Raw genomic sequence first — 10,898 nt, forward strand, 5'->3', positions numbered from 1 at the left:
ACTTGGTGGCTTAAAAAAACATAAATTTATACTCTTACGGTTATGGAGTCCAGAAGCCTGAAATCAGTTTCACTGGTTAAAAGTCAAGGTGTTGGCAGGGCTGATTCCTTCCAGAGTCTGGAGGGAAAAATCTGTTTTCTTGCCTCTTCCAGATTCTGGTGACTGTCAGCATTCCTTGGCTTGTGGCCACATCACTCCAATCTCTGCTTCATTGAGCTCATCACTTTCTCCTCTTCTGTATCAAATCTCCCTCTGCCTCCCTGTTATGTGGACAATTGTGGTTGCATTTAGGGCACACCCAGATAACCCATGAAAACCTCCCCATCTCAAGATCCCTAACTTATTCACATCTGCAAAGTCCCTTTTGTCATATAAGATGCATTCACAGGCTCTAGCGATTAGGACCTGGGTGTCTTTGAGAACCATAATTCAGCCTGTCATAGTGCCACTTAGGTGGCTGACCCAAGACCCTGCCTTCTTAAATGCTGGGATAGAACACCAGGCTCACATTGAAAGTCTGTTCTGCCCATCCTGCCAGCAGCACTAACTTGTGATTCTAGAAACTATCATTCTCCTTTGACTCACTTATACTGTGTCTTATTATTTCCAAATGATTTTGAGAATTCTTAACAGTATAAATTCCAGCAATGTAATAATGCTTAGGAAAATAAACTGTTCACTTGATTAGAAAGAGTATAGTAAATTGATTGTAAGCTTGCACTTGGAAGCCAAATTGACCTGGATTTGAGTTCTGATTTTAGCACCTGTTGGTAGAGAGTCAGGGAAAAAGAGCGAGACCCTCAAGAAGGCGGATTGACACAGTGGCTGCAACAACGGGCTCAAACACAGCAATGATTATGAGGATGGCACAGGACCGGGCAGTGTTTTGTTCTGTTGTATGTAGGGTTGCTATGAGTCAGAACTGATTCGATGGCACCTAACAACAACAACATCTATGAATTCTTTTCTAAGCTTAGTAACTGTTCTAAAGCACTGTTTCTCACTAACAGTGGTACCAATTAATATCGTGACTGCAAACTTAAAAGAATTCATTAAAGCACAGCGTTTGCTAGAAATTAATAGAAAAATCAACTGTTTTATTCTACATGCCAACAACTTTCTTCTTTGTGTTAATTTTTTAATGTCAGATTCACAAGCTCATGAAATGCTTCCACCAGTTTTGAAAATAAAGTTTTTTAAGAAGAGCAAATCTTTGAAAAAAAAAAAAACTGTTTGTAGTTTTGCTACATAGACCAAATAGGATTTAATATTGTATTCTATACTTTTAAAAATAAGAAATAGAGTAAAATTCACCTTTTTCAGTGTACAGTTCTATGAATTTTGACAAACACAGTCATGTAACCACCACCACAATGAAGAGAGAGAACGTTTTCATCATCCCTGGCAATCACTGATCTCTTCTCTATCATGCGTGTTTTATTTTGTTTTTTAAAAGAAGCACATTTGGCTTTAAGCTTGAATACAAAGTAAACTGCAGGGTGTCTTCAAACCAGAAAAATTTACCGACTTCCTTTCTAAAAGTCACCTGCAACCTTGCAGTACTGTTCTAGTCCCCTACATCCAGGAAATAAAACTAAAACCCTTGATGCTGTCTAAAGAAAAAGGGACTCAGTGGCAGACCCTACTGGGATTCACTCCAAGCTTTTTGGGAATTCAGGGAGGGCCTAGGCCAGAACCACAGCCAGGTCCAGAGCAGGGGAGCAGGTGCTCCTTGGAGCCTTCACAACACTTTTTTAAAGTTATGTAGACGTAACGGTCTTAAGACTCTCATGAGCCAGATGTTAGAGGGAAAAAGCAAGACTACAAAGTACAGATTGAGGACACTCAACATGTATTCCCTTTTATAGGTGCTTGTTCCCTGGTGGCACAGTGGTTAAGAGCTTGCCTGCTATCCAAAAGGTAGGCAGTTTGAATCCACCAGTTGTTGTTTAGAAACCCTATGGGGCAGTCCTAGTCTGTTCTATAGGGTCACTATGAGTTGGAATTGACTCGACAGCAACGGGTTTTGTTCTTTTTTGGTTTGCCTCACCAAGGCCCATTCCCTCTGAAGTTAGAAACTTCGAACCTTGCTACCTCTGCACTTGCAGTGCCTGGGTGGTGCAAACGGTTAATACGCTCAGCTGCTAAACAAAATGTTGGAGGTTCAAGTCTACCCAGAAGTGCCCCAAAAGAAAGGCCTGGCAATCTACTTCCAAAAAATCAGTCACTGAAAACCCCATGCAGCACAGTTCTATTCTGACACACATGGAATCACCATGAGTCGGAATTGCCTGGATGGCAGCTGGTTACTGGCTACCTCTGCACTGTTTACGTCATCCAGTTTTCCTTTGCCTTTATCCCTCTAACGGAAACGGGAGGTGGTGGAGTTGTATACCTTCCTTCTTCCTTAAAAATGCTGTTCACCTTAAACAATTACTTCTTGGGAGAGAACTACTATTTCATTGTAAGAGGTATTTATTTAGTACCAGACATGGTAAACAGAGTGAAAATATTGTTTGTAGGTCAAGGATGATGCCTAACTACCCATCTGTTATATAATCGTGTGCTTAAGGACACTAATCTGTGAACTTCTGGAAAACAAAAACTGGATCATATTGACCTTTGTATTCAAAGGCCCATCACAGAGCACAGCAGTACACGGCAAGGGCTCGCTGTTTTCATTTTCACCTTGTGAACGTTACGGTGTTGTGCTCTGAGAGGGACTTTAGTGTTTGGGTCATATTAACAAAAACACAGTTGGAGTCTCCCTTAGATTTCTTTGGAGCTTCAAACTCAGTTTCAGCCTCATTTACTTCTTAATTCACACTTTTGTCTTCAAGGAAGTTCATTTGAGCGTTAGGAAAAGCAAGTATTGTTGCAAAATATGTTAATTGCAATGCTGAAATGAGCCACTAGATGGCTTCTTGGAAGAATGATTCTTTTGGTTTGCCCAGCAATTTGTCATCAAAAAATGGTAAATCACTCCTGGTGACCTTATGTCTATGTTGACATAGTTGTTATCCTTTATTCAAAATTGGGAAGGGAAATACCTTGTTTATTTGTTCCCTTAAATATGATTAATGCATCCTTTTGTGAACATCTATAAGGTACAAGTCCGGTTTCATGTTATAAAATGACAGCTTACTAGATTTATAAAATGTCCTTTTTACATTAAGCAAAGTTTTCACATTGTGATTTAAAGAGTATATAGTTTGATCATGATTATTCACTTTTTAAAAAATAACGAGAGTTCTTTAAATCCTGAGCTTCCACCTTGCATTTCCAAGATCATGTAGTTCACATACATCAGATTTACACAGTCCTTTTCAGGTATGTAGCCTCTCATCAACTACACTCGAATCGTTCATGTATACTAGAACACTCACAGAAATACCAAAACCCTAGTCACACATTCAATAAGGAAATAAGTAACCACTTTTTTTTTTTAAGAGAGAGCGATGGAGAAAAAGAATATGATATTAAAGTTATTCCAACAGTATCGAATTTTGAAATACCATTAAAATTCTTTTCTGATTTCTAGTATTTTCCCTCATGTCCTTGAGATATATTTATTCCTTTTTATATTTTTTATCTGGGAAAATACTATCTGGTACATAGAAAATTGATATAAATGACTTTTTTTTAAAGTAAGGCATTTTTTTTTATTGTCACAATATAAAAACTTGGATTCCCTTTGCAATGGGACTTTCAGAAGAACAAGAAAAAATGTTAATTAGAAATGTAAATGAAACAGTCACGAGAAAACACTTATATAGTTCTAGGACACAGAATACACCATTACTCAAGTCAGTAATTCCTCATTTATTATAGTTAAAACCAAACAGCTTTCAAGTGGAAAGACGAACTATTGGAAACACAGTTGTGTAGTTAAAAGCGAAATGGATTTTGGCTTCTCATTCAAGGGCAAAGAAAAAAGTGAAATGGACCATAAGTGTTTTTCCAGTTAGCAGAAAGAGTTCAGTGTTTTTAATCTGATTCATCTCTAATGCATCATCTGTGGTTCAGGCCTAGGGTGGAAGGGTGTCATTGTCAGGTACAGTCCAGTGGATTTTCAACTCACAGCAACCCCACGTGACAGAGAACTGTCCCCTTGGGTTTTTGTGGTTATAATTTAACAGAAGCAGGTCACCAGGCTTTCTCCCAGGGAGCCACTGGGTGGGTTCTGACTGCCTGCCTTTTAGTTAGCAGCAGAGCACTTAAACGTTGAGCCACCCAGCGTTCCTTTTGATTCATCTTTATTTTGCATACTGTTTTATCCCCAGTGCTAGCATTTGCAATGCCCAGGGAAGAAGGATACATGGAGAACCCACACCTGAGAACTTCCCACCTGAGGTGCTGTCCTGCACTGTGAGAGGCCTTGTGTGCTTGTGTGTGTGGGTACCCCAGGCTGCAGGTCCACCCTTGGTGTGTGCACGCTGGTGGCTTAGTCCAATCCTAGGAAAAGAGATCCAGGAAAGAAAACAGACAGATCCTGGATGAGGGTTCAGGCCATCTGGACAGGGCATTCTAGGGCTCTTGGTACCAGCAGTGTGATCTAGCAGTGACGGGGGAGGCAGGCACGTCTTTGGGACTGTGAATTCCTTGCCCCACAGGGAGGCTGGACGGAGGCTTTCTAAAGCAGGAAGCTCAGGTAGTTCAGGTCACGAATGGGCATTAGCTAGAACACTACCTGCACTTAGTAGTCCTGTCATAAATATCTGTGGAATAATTAGTTTTGAATATGCTAGGCATTGGGCTAAGGCCATTACATACACTGTCTCATCTATACAATAACTCCATTCAACAGATGTAAGAACTATGGTCAGAGAGGTTAAGTAAATTGCCTGAGTAACATGCTTACTTGATCAGATTTCAAGGCCAACGGTATCCACAAGCACCACACTGTAATAAGTAAACGAAGATGTGCAGTATTTTGTATTTAAAGTGATAAAACATCTTTTCCTGCAGAATAGCCAAGTTATTTATAGAGGAATAACTTAGATTCAAATCCAAAAGCAAACAAATGGGGCGGGGGGGAGAGGATATTATTTGTGTTTTTGTTCTCTAATCTTTTTAAACAGATTTTCTCGAGATTTATGTATGACAAAGTTCACCCATTTAAACTGTGCAGTTCAATGGTTTTCGGTCTACTGACAGTTGTACAATTTTCACAGAATCTAATTTTAGAACTTTTTCATCATCCCCAAAAGAAATCTGTACCTACCTGTCAGCAGTCACAGCCATTCCCTACTCCTTCCTTAGCCCTGTTGTTAGGTGCCATCAAGTTGGCTCTGACTCATAGTGACCGTATGTACAACAGAATGAAATGTCTGATCCTGCACCGTCGCTACAACCATTACTATGTTTGAACTCATTGTTGCAGCCAGTGTATCAATTCTTCTTGTTGAAGGTCTTCCCCTTTTTCACTGACCCTCTACTTTACCAAGCATGATGTCCTTCTGCAGGGACTGGTTCCTCCTGATAACATGTCCAAAGTAAGCGGGATAAAGTCTCATCATCCTCATCTCTAAGGAGCATTCTGGCTGTACTTTTTTCCAAGATAGATGTGTTCATTCTTTGGACAGTCTGTGGTATATTCAATTTTTTTTAACCAACACTGTAATTCAAAGGCATCAATTGTTTGATCTTCCTTATTCATTGTACAGCTTTCATGTGCGTATGAGGTAATTGAAAATATCATGGCTTGGGTCAGACACACCTTTGTCCTCAAAGGGGCATCTTTGCTTTTTAATACTTTAATACTTTTTAATACTTTTGCAACAGGTTTGTCCAATGCAATCTGTCCTTTGATTTCTTGACTGCCGCTTTCATGGGTGTTGATTGTGGATCCATGTAAAATGAAATCCTTAACTTCAATATTTTCTCTGTTTTTTGGTCCAGTGTTGAGGATTTTTTTTTTTTATATTGAGGTGTAATCCATAGTGAAGGCTGTGTTCTTTGATCTTCGTCATTAAGTGCTTCAAGTCCTCTTCAGTTTCAGCAAGCAAAGTTGTGTTACATGCATATCTCAGGTTGTTAATGAGTCTTCCTCCAATCCTGATGCCACGTTCCTCTTTATATAGCCCAGCTTCTCAGATTATTTGCTCAGCATACAGGCTGAATAAGTATGGTGAAAGAATACAACCTTGACACACACTTTTCCTGACTTTAATCCACGCAGTATCCCCTTGTTCTGTTTGAACAACTGCTTCTTGATCTATTTACAGGTTCCTCATGAGCACAATTAAGTGCTTTGGAATTCCCATTCTTACCAACGTTAATCCATAATTTGTTATGACCCATACACACAAATACCTTTGCATAGTCAATAAAACAGGTAAACATTTTTCTGATATTTTGTACTTTCAGCTAGGACCTATCTGACATCAGCAATGATATCCCTCATTCCATGTCCTCTTCTGAATTCAGCTTGAATTTCTGGCAGTTCCCTATCGCTGTACTGGTGCAATCACTTTTGAATCATTTTCAGCAAATTTTTACTTTCACATGATATAAATGATATCGATAATTTTCACCTCCTTAAAAAGCTAGAGAAATAGAAATACCATATGATTCAGCTACCCCACTCCTATGAATATGTCCTAGAGAATAAGAGCTGACATGCAAATAGACATATGCAGTCCCATGTTCACTGCAGCTTTATTCACAATAGCAAAAAGATGGAAACAAACTAAGTGCCCCTCAACAGATGAACTGGTAAACTGTGCTACATACGCACAATGGAGTACTATGCAACAATGCAATGATGAGTCCACAAAACATCTTGCAACATGGATGAATCAGGAAGCATTATGCTGAATGACATAAGTCAATCACAAAAGGACAAATATTGTGTGAGACCACTATTATAAAAACTCAAGAAAAGGCTTACACATAGAAAAAAAAAAACAATCTTTGATGTTTACAAGGGAGGGGAGGACAAATCACTAACTAGATAGTAGACAAGTGTTAGCACTGGTGAAGGGAAAGACAACACACACTATAGTGGAAGTCAGCACAACTTGACCAAGCCAAAGTCATAGAAGCTTCCTAGACACATCCAAACACCTTGAGAGACTTAGTTACTGGGGCTGAGGGCTAGGGATCATGGTCTCAGGGGACATCTATGTCAATCGGTATAACATAGTTCATAAAGAAAATGTTCTACATCCTACTTCGGTTAGTAGCATTTGGCATCTCAAAAGCTTGTGAGTCGCCATTTAAAATAAATCTATTGGTCCCACTTCATCCAGAGCAAAGGATAATAATAATAATAATAATAAAAACCCAAAGACACAAGGAAAATATTAGTCCAAAGGACAAATGGACCACATGAACCACAGCCTCCACCAGCCTGAGCCCAGAAGATCTAGACAATGCCCAGCTACCACCAACTGCTCTGACAGGGATCATAGTACAGGATCCTGGATAGAGTAGGAGAAAAATGTAGAACAAAATTCAAATTCACAAAAAAAGACCAGGCTTACTTATCTGGTAGAGACTGGAGTAACCCCCGAGACTATGACTCCTACATGCTCAGAACTGCAGCCACTTCCAAAGACCAGCTTTCAGCCAAAGATCAGACAGGCCTGTAAAACAAACAATAACACACGTGAGTAATATGCTTCTTAGATCAATCAAGTATACGAGTCCAAATGGGCAACACTTTCTCAAAAGTAGAGACAAATAGGCAGGAAGGGACAGGAAAACTGGACAAATGGACACGGAGAACCCAGGGTGGGAAGAAGAAGGTGGAGAGTGTTGACACATTGAGGGGATCAATGTCACAAAACAGTTTGTGTATATATATTTTTGAATGAAAAACTAATTTGTACTGTAAACTTCCACTTAAAACACAGTAAAATTAAAAAGAAAACAGGACAGTACCTACAAAAAAAATGTGTTCTTTCAGAAAGCTCTACTAATATACAAAAGGCATACTACAAGGTAAAGAGGGAAGCTCTCCAAAGAGGTTCTTTTCATTTTGAAAACGAATCGGTAATATCAACCATTGTTTTAGTTACCTAGTGCTGCTATAAAAGAAATACCATAAATCGGTGGCTTTAACATACAGAAGTTTATTTTCTTACAGTTTAAAAAAAAAAACAACCCAGTGCTGTCAAGTCGATTCCGACTCATAGCTTTAGGAGGCTAGAAATCCAAATTCAGGGTGTTGCCCTAGAAGAAGTCTTTCTCTCTCCTTGAGATTCTGCTCCTGGGTGATCTTCATGCGGTTTGGCATCTCTCTTCCACCATCATCTGCTTCTTGTTTAGTCTCTTTTATATATCAAAAAAGCCTGACTCAAGAGCACCTTACACAATTCCTGTCTTACTAACGTGACGAAGACAATCCATTCCCAAATACGATTATTACCACAGGCGTAGAGGTTAGGATTTACAACATTTTTTTGAGGCACACAATTCAATTCATAACAATCAGTAAAATTTATTTTGCAACCTCAATGTGTAAGGCTCTTAAAGAGGCTTTTGCATAGTCTTTTTTTCTTTCTTTCATTTAACCTTACAGTAACCCTTAAGGGTAGATGTTGTACCCATTTTTCCAGTGAGACAGCAAGTCTTAGAGAGATCAAGTGATTTATTCAGTTACGAACCTCTTAAGTCGTAGAGCCGGGATTCAAACTGTGATGTGCCTGTCTCCACAGCTCATGCTTTCCCATCTCACTGTACCCCATTATTCCTCATTAGTGAAGCTACCATGTTGCTTTTTAGAGTATTAAACTTCTTTGGGCTTGAGCCTCCCCCAGAATTTGGGAAAACCCACCCTAACTGACCCTTCAGTACCTTTACTTGAAAACACTCTTGGCAAATTCTTTTAGAAAGACATTTCATTATCAATGAACCATGTGTGTCCTAAGGTAGCATACCAAAACCGGTTGTCATGGAGTCAGTTCCAACTCATGGCAACCTCATGTTTATCAGAGTAGAGCTGTGCTCCATAGGGTTTTCAGCAACTGAATTTTCAGAAGTAGATCACTAAGCCTTTCTTCTGAGGTACCTCTGGGTGTACTCAATCATCAACTTTTCCGTCAGCTGCTGAGCTTGTTAACCATTTGCGCCACCCAACTAAAACCAAACCAAACCCATTGCTGTTGAGTTGATTCTGACTCATAGGAAACCATGGTGGCATAGTGGTTAAGATGTACAGCTGCTAACCAAAGGGTTGGCAGTTCGAATCCACCAGGCGCTCCTTGGAAACTCTATGGGGCAGTTCCACTCTGTCCTATATGGTCCACTATGAGTTGGAATTGACTTGACGTCAATGGGTTTTTTTTTTTTTGATTCATAGCGACCACTCAGGGGCTTGCAAATGTTCTAGTACTGGTTTTCAAATTTCATTAATCCTCAGAACACTAACTGTACTCATGAGGAATCTGTGTGTAGATCAAGAAGCAGTCATTCAAACAGAACAAGAGGATACTGTGTGGTTTAAAATCAGGAAAGGTGTGCATGAAGGTTGTATCCTTTCACCATACTTTTTCAATCTGTATGCTGAACAAATAACCTGAGAAGCTGGACTATATGAACAGGAACATGGCATCAGGATTTGAGGAAGACTCATTAACAACCTGAGATATGCAGATGACACAATCTTGCTTGCTGAAAAGTTAAGAGGACTTGAAGCACTTACTGATGAAGATGAAAGACCACAGCCTTCAGTATGGATTACACCTCAAAATAAAGAAAACAAACATCCTCACAACTGGACCAATAAGCAACATCATGATAAACAGAGAAAATATTGAAGTAAAGGATTTCATTTTATTTGAATCCACAATCAACACCCAGGAAAGTAGGAGTCAGGAAATCAAAGGACAGATTGCATTGGACCAATCTGTTGCAAAAGATCTATTCAAAGTGTTAAAAAGCAAAGATGTCCCTTTGAGGACAAAGGTGTGCCTGATGCAAGCCATGGTATTTCCAATCACCTCATATGCACATGAAAGCTGGACAATGAATAAGGAAGACTGAAGAAGAATTGATGACTTTGATTTATGGTGTTGGTGAAGGATATTGAATATACAATGGACTACCAAGAGAACAAACAAGTCTTTTTTGGAAGAACTACAACCAGAATGCTCTTTAGAAGCAACCATGGCAAGACTTCAACTCACAAAGTTTAGACATGTTATCTGGAGGGGCCACTACCTGGAGAATGACATCATACTTGTAAAGTTGAGGGTCAGTGAAAAAGAGGAAGACCCTCAATGAGATGGATTGACACCATGGCTACAATAATGGGCTCAAGCATAACAATTATGAGGATGGCACAGGACTGGGCAGTGTTTCGTTCTGTTGTACATAGGGTCGCTATGAGTCGGAACTGACTCGATGGCACCTAACCCCAGTTAACGTCCTGGATATATGACAGAGGACCTGAGTTAATATCCTTTTAACAAATGAACTGTCTGTAAAACTTTTTTCTACTTAAAATAGTAATAGTTTCAATTTAGTGTTTCTTATATATTAGGTACTGTGCAGTGGTAATGATGGTCACAAATTCTTTGCGATTTCTGCTATTGAGAGTGGGGTCTATTTCTTTTCCCATTGGATTTGAGTTGGTTTTAGTTATTCGACCAATAGAACATGGTTCGACATCCTGGGACTTCTAAAACTAGGTCATAAGAAGCCTTGCAGTTTCTGCCAAGGTGTCCTGGAACACTTGTTCATAGATCACAGATTCTATGCTGTAATGAAGCACAAGCAGCCAAATGGAGGGGCCCACATGGAAAGGATTCAAGACTCCCAACTGACAGCCAGTATTGACTTGCCAGCCCCATAGGTGAGCTCTTTTAGGAGTATATCTTCCTGCCCCAGCTGATGCCAAGTGCAGAAGGGATGAGCAGATCTCACTGAGCTCTGCCCGGATTACTGATTTG

Source organism: Loxodonta africana, chromosome 14 (genome assembly GCF_030014295.1).
Source record: "Loxodonta africana isolate mLoxAfr1 chromosome 14, mLoxAfr1.hap2, whole genome shotgun sequence".
NCBI classification, from domain to species: domain Eukaryota; kingdom Metazoa; phylum Chordata; class Mammalia; order Proboscidea; family Elephantidae; genus Loxodonta; species Loxodonta africana.